An 11,559-nucleotide genomic window follows, 5' to 3' on the forward strand; every position below is an offset into this window, starting at 1 on the left:
GTCTCTTTGAGGTAATTAAAGCTTAAACCTGTATTTGCGTTTTTGTATTTAACAAAGCTCTATAGACACATATTCTCAATACCGAATAATCAGCCAAGTAACTGAACACTACTGTTATGTACTAATGAGTTAAAACCCAGGTATGTGAGACCGTTGAAACATTGTAGCGAATTTCATTTCTTAGTTTCATTTCTTAGAGATTGAACATGTTACATTTGTCCATTTAAGTGCTTCAGTGTGTAGACATCTTGTGTGCTGGTCAGGAGAGGGTTAAGATGTACGTCTCAGGGTGAACCAGATGAACAAAACACACTGTGTGACTCATTCCTGGGTGACTTGAGCAATGCTTATAGAAAGAGGAACAAAGCTGGAGCATTGGGGCCAGGGGTCTCACAGAGCCAAGAATGTTGGGATACACTGTGTGTGCATGTGTATGTGTGTGTGAATCTGTGTGTGTGTGTGTGTGTGTATGTGTATGAATAATGTGTGTATGTACATCTGTGCCTGTGTTCTTGATTTTGCATTAATCACTAATTTCTTACGCACAGGAAACAAATGCACACAGTTTTTTTGTCTGTGCAGCTGACAGTAGTGTCCAAAGATAAGAGCTTGGTTCATTGCCTCATAAGACTCTTCATTATTTTTATGAGAACAAAAACATTCTGAGTGAGTTTAGTTGGTGGAATTATCATTTCGAATTTATGTTCACTGTTTTTTTTTTTCCCCCAAACTTTTTCTGCTCTTTGTTAAACCCTCTGAATGCTATGCATTTTAATAAATAGTTCAATATCAATGCAAGTAGGCCTGTGTTGATTATGAAAACAAACTGTTTATTCGCCTGGGTAGTTCTGTAGAAGTTTCATGTTATGTTCACTTCAGTATTCAGACAATTAGGTCACTGATTGTCTCTGTGGTAACTGATTTTAGATTATGTCAGTTTTTTTACTTAATACCACCATGAGTAAAGCTGTCATTTCAAGCAGCTAGACATGCTCAGTAGCTGGTAAAGTGTGTTGTATAATATGAGGTTTACATTAGGCCTGTGTTTGACTTTTGACCAAAATAAAGCCAGAACTGTCCAAATTGGTGCAGAGCTAGAGAGCATTTCCACTGGACGGTCTTAACATTTGGCTCAAGTTGTCTGGTCAAGAAATACTACTGCATTGAATATCCCTTCATTCCTCAGAAAGAGACAAAAAACTGTTAAGAGACACTAATTTTACCATTTCTGTTTTCATGACTGAATGGAAGTTGATAGGATAGGAAACCTTACTATATCATATTAAATTGTTTACATGGGGTTTGTTTCTCTTCAGAGTGAGCATAAAGCTTCTTAGTGCTTTTTGCAGAATAGCTGGTAGGTGTAGTCACTACACTTTGAGCTGCTATAATTAAAGAGCGTAAGAAAAAGGTGACAAGCACTGTTGGTGTTACATGTGTTAATTTCACCGAGATGTGCAGAGTAACAGTTCAGCTTTTCAGTGTTTGACTATTATTATTATTATTATTATTATTATTATTATTATTATTATTATTAGAGAGAGAGAACAGCCAGAGCTAAATGCAACCTTCATGTGCTCTCAGTGTTGCATAGTGCACCCTAGATGTATCAATGACTGAACTGTTTCAATGAAGTGGACACACTTTATATGCATTTTGGATGTCCAAATTTTGCAGGGTCTGGTCAGTTATTTAACTCTGTTTTCATTTTACAATACATGAACCACATAGAATGTGAGAAAATGTGGAATGGAGTATTATAAACTTGTTATATTTTTCCTTAGATTCTGCATTAAATGCATGTTCAGTATAAATGTTTCTGAGATACACTGTATTAGAAGTATAAGGTGTGTTTGTTTTTTTTATAATAAAACTGGAAATGCTGCTACTTCTCCTTTCTTCTCCAATGTTAATTCATCTAAAATAGGCTTTATTATTTTAGATGCTAAAAAATATGTTTTTAGGAAAACAAATCAGAAAAAAAGAATGAACCACTGAGACACAGAGTATGACAATAACTGCAACATAATCATTGGAGACAAAGCATATAATTCCCAATTACATTTTGACATAACAATGTAAGCAGTTGGTTACCAGCAAATAGAAAGAAACCCTTGACATTATATTTTTCCTTAGATTCTGCATTAAATGCATGTTCAGTATAAATGTTTCTGAGATACACTGTATTAGAAGTATAAGGTGTGTTTGTTTTTTTTATAATAAAACTGGAAATGCTGCTACCTCTCCTTTCTTCTCCAATGTTAATTCATCTAAAATAGGCTTTATTATTTTAGATGCTAAAAAATATGTTTTTAGGAAAACAAATCAGAAAAAAAGAATGAACCACTGAGACACAGAGTATGACAATAACTGCAACATAATCATTGGAGACAAAGCATATAATTCCCAATTACATTTTGACATAACAATGTAAGCAGTTGGTTACCAGCAAATAGAAAGAAACCCTTGACATTGCTTGTCACTGATGAATTCAGGGCCTTGTTTTGTGATATTGTATGAGTGATATTATATGAGTCTATCAGGAACGAAACAACATGGTTATACACTAATGATGATTAAAGGTATAGAATGCCTGGTTTGACAGCAGAGTTATCAGATAAGGTGGGTTTGAGAAGGTAAGTACCAGTGGAACAGGTATGCGCAATGTGTTGTGGGTCTGTTGGTGCAGGTGTGACCACTTGGGCTGGACCATACAGGAAGTGCTGGGGCGTACAGGAAATGTGCTTTGTTGAGATAAAGACCTGAAGCTGGGCTTGGGTCAACCGCCCACTCCACAACAAACTCAGACATTTTCACCACAAACAAACACACTCGTATGTATGCACACACCTACCCTCCTTTGATGTGGCTGAGCCTAAATAGCCAAACCACAAAGATAAGGTTGAGACAGCACCACAAGAAAGATTACAAATGCACACAAAGAGGATGCAAACACAATTTTGTTTCTTTGTGCTGTGGTACTCTGGTCCCTGAACTTATGTGGTAGACACATTGGGATGGTTTAGGGGAATTTTTATGAGTAAAGAATGAGTAATGAATCATTTCATCTCTTATTTTTCCCAATTAAGAATTCTGATTTAGTGTGTGTGTGTGTGTGTGTGTGTGTGTGTGTGTGTGTGTGTGTGTGTGTGCGTGCGTGCGTGCATGTGTGTGCGTGTGTCTGTGTCTGTGTGCGCGTGTATGTGTGTGTGTTTGTGTGTGCGTGTGTCCACTGGTGTGGACATGTTATGGACTTTGTGTCTGTATCCTCATACTAATAATAGTAGCCCTCCCACCCAGTGCTGCTTGTGGATCTCTGCAAACACAGTCGCAGTGGAGAAAATGAGGAATCGGGAATAAGAAGTGAGAAGGCTGGATGTCCCCCTACACACCCTTTTGAGGCTTTAACTGTGTCATTGTGAAAGCAAAAAGGCCACCAAAACCTCCACTGACGAGCAGGCAGGAAGCAAAGGCCCACTCTGTGGCAGGTCCAGTGCGTCCCTCCAATCAAAATCGTCACATTCCCAACAGGTGCTCTTGTTCCGATAATACTTTTTGGGATCTGAGATTTTGTGTGTTCTCATACATGTGCATCCCAAACCCTACAAATCCCCAAATCTACAAATTCACACCTTGGTAAGAAGAAACACAGTTTGTAAAGTGAGAACATGCTGTCCTCCAGAAAAAAAATGACATGTTTAAATTGAGATGAGGATGTCAATGAACAAAGCATACTCAAAACATATGAAATGTTCTGTCTTGTGATGAGCAAAGAAACGGCAGGCAAAGTCCTGCTCATTTTAACTATGGCTATCCATCTTAGCAAACATTAAAGTCTGCAAGATCCACAGTAGTGCGAGCAATCCTGATATATTCACACTGTCTTAATGGAATCTGAAGCAGCCTTTGGAATGGAGGAAGTTGTTCAACATTATTGAGTTAAAGGGAGAAGAAGGAGAAGAAGAAGAACATGGAGAAATAGAAGAACTCTCATATTACTAGTGTGAATGGGCACATTTAAGGAAGTCTTAAGTTCCCCAATGAATTCAGTGATTTAAAAACCTAAAAAGTTGTCATTGACATAAAGAGATACTCGTAGACCAGTCATATAAACTTTTGGGAGCAGTTTTTGGGATCAGGCATTCAGTGAGAATGCTTCCCTTCCTACTCAAGACTATAAGACCAAAACAGTGAGGAGTAACTAAAGCAGCAGCGGAAACCTTGTGGCTGAACAAATATTTTTTGAATGGGACAAAGATTTTTGAAAAGCAGTGAACTCTGCATAAAACTGCTGTCAAATAGAACATGAATCAGGGAAGAGGAGGGAAATTATGCTTATCTCTACGGTGGAGGATGGTGCCATTGTTGACTCAGGTTTGTGACAAATATTCTTCCAGAATCCTATCTTGCTACAAACAAAACATCTTATGAATGATCACCTTTGTCATGCAGTGTCTCTGTTTTTGCATAGTAATATTCATAAATAATAATAGTGTGCTATGGAAAATGTAGTGTGCTAATATACATTGCAACAGCATGGAATGTGTAATGAAATATATAAACATTTAATTTATACATATACTTATCTATGTGAGTATGGCGATCTATTATGGAATAATTATATGCTCACTATCTGTAATGTGCCCTCTGAGTCTTTCTAAGGAAAGTCATGTGACCACAGTTTTTGAAGATTGCAACTGTCTGTGAGAGCAACAAGCACATGAGACATTTCTCAAAGTGCATGGGGGATTTTTTTTTTTTTTGTCATGCTTTGGGCCATTATGTCAAAACAAAAATGGGGACATCAGTCTGATGCAACCTGGGTGACAACAACCATACTCTAAACCTAAAGAATGTAACATTCTCTTTTGCAATGCACGCCCCCATTTCCTGCCCCCCCCCCCACACTCATTAGGTAAGTCACAATTAACCGGCAATATCACAGGAATGACCCTTTTCTGTGAAAGATATGTCCTCCGACAGGCCTTTGACCAATCACTAATAGAGAGGCTTCATTAGCAGTTTCATTTTGGACTTCCCAGTGATTCTTTCTCTTATTCACCCTGACTAACTTGCACTATAGTGGTTATTTGTACTACATGCCCAAATATTTTAACCTGTGGGTTAGGAATGAGATATATGGGAGACTACAGAGAATATGGCACTGGGGAGTTTTCACGGTGTATGAGTGACGGAACTGTGACTGTCTGTGGTGAAAACCAAGAGTTTCATCAAAATCACACAGCAAGCGTATAATGTGATCAGCTAATTATATTTATAAAGATAAATACACAAACTGAGTGCTGAACGCAATGCCAAACATTTAAGTCATTGCTGGGTTATTTAAGACACAGGAATTCTTTAGTTAGTTTTGAAATAACTGAAAATAATTTAAGCATTATTGAACAGCTTCTTATATGCCTGTGAATAATGATGTGCACTGATGAGACAAAAGCAAATTAGCAGACTTAGGCTTGGGAAAAACACAGCAGTCTTGTTCCTGCACATACCTTTTGTTTCTTTCAACTTCAGTACAATTATACACAGTACAACTATGCAGTTATATACAGGTTGTAAGATAAAAATAAATTATGAACTTTGTATGTCATATTTTTAAGTGACATCTTTTGTGTCATGTGTTTATAAACTGGAGGTACTGGTCTTTCATTGTTTTCAAAAGAGCCCACATTTGCTTCACGGTGATTTCCTGAGTATTTTGAAACTTTACTGCCTCTAACTAATATACAGTTAACTGACAAAATAAAGATAAACCTTATGTGAATAAGACATAGAATGCTGGAAGTACTTTTAGACGCAAGTTAAAGAATGCTGGAAACAAGTTATGCTACAAAAGTCTAGTTCTAAAATTATTTAAGCAATTAATATTCCATCATATGTCGAGTAATTTTACAAAAGTCTGCTGAATAGACAGGTCACACATTATTTTGGCCACAGTGGAGAGAGGTTCTGAGTGAGTTTGTAAGAGGGGTAGTTCCTGGAGCATATTTAGCTGGAGCTCTACAGTGGATGTCTGATAAACATGTTTGTGTTTCATGAGAAACAGAAGATAAGGCGATGTTGGCATGGAACTCTGATTAAAAGATATCAATGATGGTCGGTTACGATCAAAAACACATACTGTGTGCACTGGTTTGGGATATAAGGGAAAATGTATAAGTAATTCTGAATCAGCTGATGGCGGGTATCAACCTATGGTATGAATGGAGACCTTCATCAAGAGCTGTCCATGTAGAACTTCAAAGAGATGGGCACTTTAGACAGGTTTACAGTGCATAAACATCTTATTGCACCTAAATATGTGTGTTTTGCAAACAATGTAGTGCAAAAAAAAAGCATTCCATCTGAAATGGCCATGTCCCCATCCAGAGGGTATGAGTGGCCCCTAAATGTTTTGATAAGCATAAGAACAATGTAAACCATAAGCTATGTTCATCTCACACATCATATCTCATAACTTATTTGCATTTTTAAGGGAGATTCTGGTGTGACACCTGATTCAGTGAGTTCCATCAGCATTACCAAAAGGAAATCACCAAATGATGACAGCAAAGAAAGCAGTCATATCACTCTAACAGAGTTTCATACAGTTGTAGAATCTGTGCCAAGGTGTTTTGAAACTGTTCAACTGTAGAAGCATGCGGTGGTCCAGTGCTCAGTAAAACACTTCTGTGTTTTCTTTTCCTATAGCTGTTGTTTCCTATAGCTGTAAAGAGACTCCAATTTGTAAAGTTGCTTTTATCACAAATAATATACTTTGCTTCTATCATATTTATGCCTGTGCAGTATTATATAGTTGCGACATAAATTGATGAATGGATGGAATTACACATGGATGGATGGATAGATGGATGGATGGATGGATGGATGGATGGAAGGATGGATGGATGGGTTACTGGATGGATGGATGGAAGGATGGATGGATGGATAACATGGACACATTTGAAAGAATCTATGTTAAAATGACACTGCTAAGCGCATTGCATATGTAAAAGACTTGCCGAAAAAGTTGAATGCAAGAACCACATAATTGTTATTGGAGCAAATGGTTGAGTAATTTCACAGTTACTCTTTCTCAACTGCAGCTGAATGCATTACACAGTCTGGGTGACCAATCCCAGTGGGAGAAGGTGTTTTTCTATTGCTCTGAATATGAACAGACCGAATTAGAATGATCTGCAAATAAATAGCCTAGCAATAAATGCTTGACAAGGAAAAAGCATCAGAAGTTTTGTAACATTCATATGATCAGTCAGGGAAAAAAAAACACTGATGTTATGTCAGTCACAAGCTATAAAATGAACTGTCAGCATGACAAAAATGAAATTAAAATGTTACGTGGGTTTTTGCTCACCCGTGACTTCAACAAAAGTGAGTTTAACTATTGGACCAGATGATCCCCTCACAGTACAGTTGAAAAGGTTTAGGAACACTGTTAATGTTAAAGTTCAGTCAAGTGTTCTCTTCAACTTTCTGACAGATGGAGCAAAAACTCATCATCTGACCATGTGAGACTAATTGATAGACAGTATTTTTTTTCCAACCACAGTATACAGCCCCTTTGTGCGACTCTGCAAAGTGACAAGCGGTTACTTGAAGTATTACTGTACATATCACATGTCTGCAATATGGTCTCACAATCAAAACTAAATGTGTTGCGTCTCTCTGACTATTTTTTCACAGCAGTTAGTCTCTCTCACGCAATGCATGGGTCAATGCATTTTAGTTGCAAAGTTGGCAACAATTCAGCTTGTGCAAAAGCTGATAAGAGTTGGCCGGTAGAAACCTCATTTGCGGGCAGTTGTAAGAGGTGCAAAACTCAACCGCTCACAAGCTGCAACAGACTTGGTGAGTGTTTTGGTCTGCAAACTGGACCTTAGCACAGCTGCAAGTGTGAGGTGTTCATTAACACCCTGAGGAGGACCTCAGACCACAGTACGCTGAATACATGAAAAGCACTATAGCAGCACTATTGTGCACTGTTTATCATTTTTCACCAAAACCTCAAGGCTTCTCCATTCCGACGCCCTCCAACCCCATCTCAGGGACGCAATACAGTTTGCTTTTACCTAGGTTAGAGACAAGTAAAATTTCATGTGCATTTCTCATTACATTACATTCTCATTCAAATCTGCTCTCTACGGTACACCTACCACATCAAAGAGATTCTCAAACTATGTTGTTCTTCTTATGGTATTAGTCCTAATTATGATGAATTAATTCTAATCTTTTGCTATTATCCTGGTACATGTTAATTGTGAAACTACAACACTCAGGAAAATATCAGGATAGTGAGTGAATGATACCTCAGTTGTCACCTTGTTTCTCAGTTGAGGGAAAATGGGTAAAATGTCCTAATTTAAAGAAAATGATTCCTAAATTTTTAGTTGCAAAGAGAGTGCAAGATCTGCAATTTGTCAAACTAATACAGAACCTTTGCTCTTTTGTTCAGTTGTTGCAAAAGCACTGAGAACAATCATTTGCCATTTATCAAATAATCATTCTTTTCATGGAGGGATTATAAGTACTTTTGGATGCTGGTGGTTTCATTTACCGCTGTGTCTGTCCACTATTCATGGACATGGCAGATCAAATCATTAGTTACAAAGAAGTAGCAAGGCATTTAGGTTTCTGTGAAATCATATCAGATCTACATGGTATACTCTTGCAAGTCTTGATACTGATGACCATTGAATTCATACTGAAAGCAAACATGGTGAAATTGCATACTTTGTTATAAACCTCTGTGACCGTGAGATACCAGAAAACTCTATGGATTACGGTTGCATAAGACTCAGCGCATCTGCAGACAAAACCCACTTCCTGGGGCAACAGGAAATACAACACGACAGTACTGCTGGGAAAAAAAAATCAAGCAGAGGAAATGGCAGCACATATCACAAGACTGCTTCTCTGACCATACGCTCAGAGCATCTGACTGTTAGAAGTGGTCACAACAGAGCAGGACAGAAAGATGAAATATGAAAAACTGACGAAGGTGACAAAGTTAGACTGATAAGAAAGTCATCAGAGAAGACAAACATACCTTTCCTCACATCCCTCCAAAACTAAGGATCTAAATCTTTTTGGTCAGCAGCAGCTCTGCACCACGTCTTCTATAAATCTTTACTAAGACTGGAGAGCAAATTTGTTAGTCCACATCAGTGAACAAATAGGTAAAGTGACCTTTGCTGTCTTGTATTGTTCCCAGCATTATTCATATGGCTAATACATATCAGTGGTGACCAAGGTGAACTACACAGCAAGTTAAAGGATCTGGGGACATAACTCAGTTACACAGTATAAGTATGCATATAGTTCAAGCACGCATGTCGTCCACATTCAGAGAGGTCCTGTGAGTGTAATCAAACTCCACTGGCAGTACGGAGAGTGCAGTTAATTTGACTGACTTTGGGCTTGAGTCAGTAACTCATTACCCAGCATGACACAGTATGAGCCATTAGCACCTGTTGACCAGCATGACGTAGCACTCTATGTCAGAATACTGTTGTTTGAATCATTTTCTGTCCTTTTCCTGTCTAAACTTTGTTGACTACAAATGTAATTCTAAATAGAGCAGTGTAACAAAATTCTACAATAGTCTATAGATGCTAAAAACTGAATCTGGGTTTCATCTTTTGTTGTTTTATGCATTTCAATTGAAATGGTCTTTATTTTTCATTTAGCTCTAGGGAGAGATACGGAGATACATAGATAGATAAAAACATAGAAAGATCGAAAGAGAGAGAGAGAGAGAGAGAGCTTGGTTGGATATGTGTCCATCTGCCCTCTTAGTAGCAGTCCTTCATTAAAGGAGGTTAATTAAGGTTTAGTAATTAAACTAGCCAGACATCCCCAGCGGTAGACTCCAGCCTAAGAGACAGAGTGGATTAAATCATGTGTGCACCCATGACTCAGGGATGAGCTGATTTACACCGTTGGCTCACCGGTGAATCAGTGCCTCACATGATGTCAGTGTAACCTCAGCAGTTTATACATGTCTCTTTGAATGGTTAGGCCATTTCAAAGAAAACACTCATAAGCAAAGGATAAAGTCACAGACAAAACTATATAAAGTCATAAACCAAGAAAGCAACATAAAAAAAGAAAATGAAGTTTTGAAGAAGTTTTGGTGATGAAATATATAATATGGCTAAGACCTTCTCTGAATAAGGGCGTTTCTCCAAAGTGATCTGCCCAGCAAGATGGATACAAAAGAAAGTGACTTCTGACAAAAAAAAAAATCTAAATGAACTATGTACATACTCCCATGACAGAGAACGGCCAGCATACCCACTCCACAATGTAAGTCCTTAGAGCAGGGAAGCCATTACTCAAGAAACTTTGAATTTTATCACCAAATAATATGACTAATCAAATAAGATCGGCACGGCCTGTTAACCAAATATGGTGAATGCAGAAGCAGGTTACAGTGATGTTCTTCATTTGCAAGGACTGGACCATTTATTATGTTTTACTTATTAATTATTGTAATGATTTAATAACCATAAAGGTTTATGAGGAAACATAGACTTGAAGCAAGAATATATATATATTTTTTTTCTGGTCAGGAGACACACTAGTATGGCTCAAATACAGACAGAAAAATATTCTTGCGTGAAAACTCAGCCTCGGCTCACTTAAAAATTTGGGGCATTATTTGAAGACAGCTGTCCATCAACACTCCCCAAAGAAGCTGACTTCTCAAATAACATTATGTTATATTTGTTACAGAACCGTGTGCAAAGCCAGTAGAACCATTCCAATGATTCTCTCTAACGGCCTCATAATTTGCCAAGGTGCATGGAGACTTTCTCTTTAGTTTTGCTTTTTAAAAACTTCCTTCCCCACTTGAGATTAAAACGACTCTCCACAGAAATCGGGGGAAACAATCCTCATTAGGTACAAATACAAAGTCACACATCTGAAAGAAAGTAAAAAAAAAATCCAGCTAGTAACAAGTTTTATATACCCATATAAGTTTTTCAGAGTCTTTAATACATGTATACCAAGAGTGTATGTGAAAAAGCTCAGGTGTATTTTTAAATGTGGAAGGTAAGACATATTTTTCTTATCTGAAGTGCAGGACTTGTGTCTATGGCCAAAGTGTTGAGGCCTGTGTTTTAGGTTGAAGTGTAAGGAGCTTAAGAAGTCATTCACTGAGAGCCTATAAGGAACTGAATCTGAAAGAGAATGTCCCACTTCCTCTTTTTCTCTTTGTGTGACATGTATGGCTGTTTCTTTATTTGTGTGTGTTTGTGTGAGTGTGCTCTTTTACAGCCAGACATGCGAGGCTTACACTGACTATCAGCCCTGATGAAAAATGGTTAAAAATGAAGTCCTGAAAAGGTCATGTGATGACATTCAGTTGATAACATACTGGGCAGCCGGAGGATCTCCCTAAGGTTTGCAGTTCCCCCTTTGATGATATTAAAATCATATCTGATTTCCATTGCTGTATCATAACTATATCAGTGCTGAGTGACTTTCCTGTGTATTTGAATAGTAATTGTGAACTGACCTCCCCTGAGGTCATAAACA

This window comes from Chanos chanos, chromosome 2, assembly GCF_902362185.1.
Source record: "Chanos chanos chromosome 2, fChaCha1.1, whole genome shotgun sequence".
NCBI lineage: Eukaryota > Metazoa > Chordata > Actinopteri > Gonorynchiformes > Chanidae > Chanos > Chanos chanos.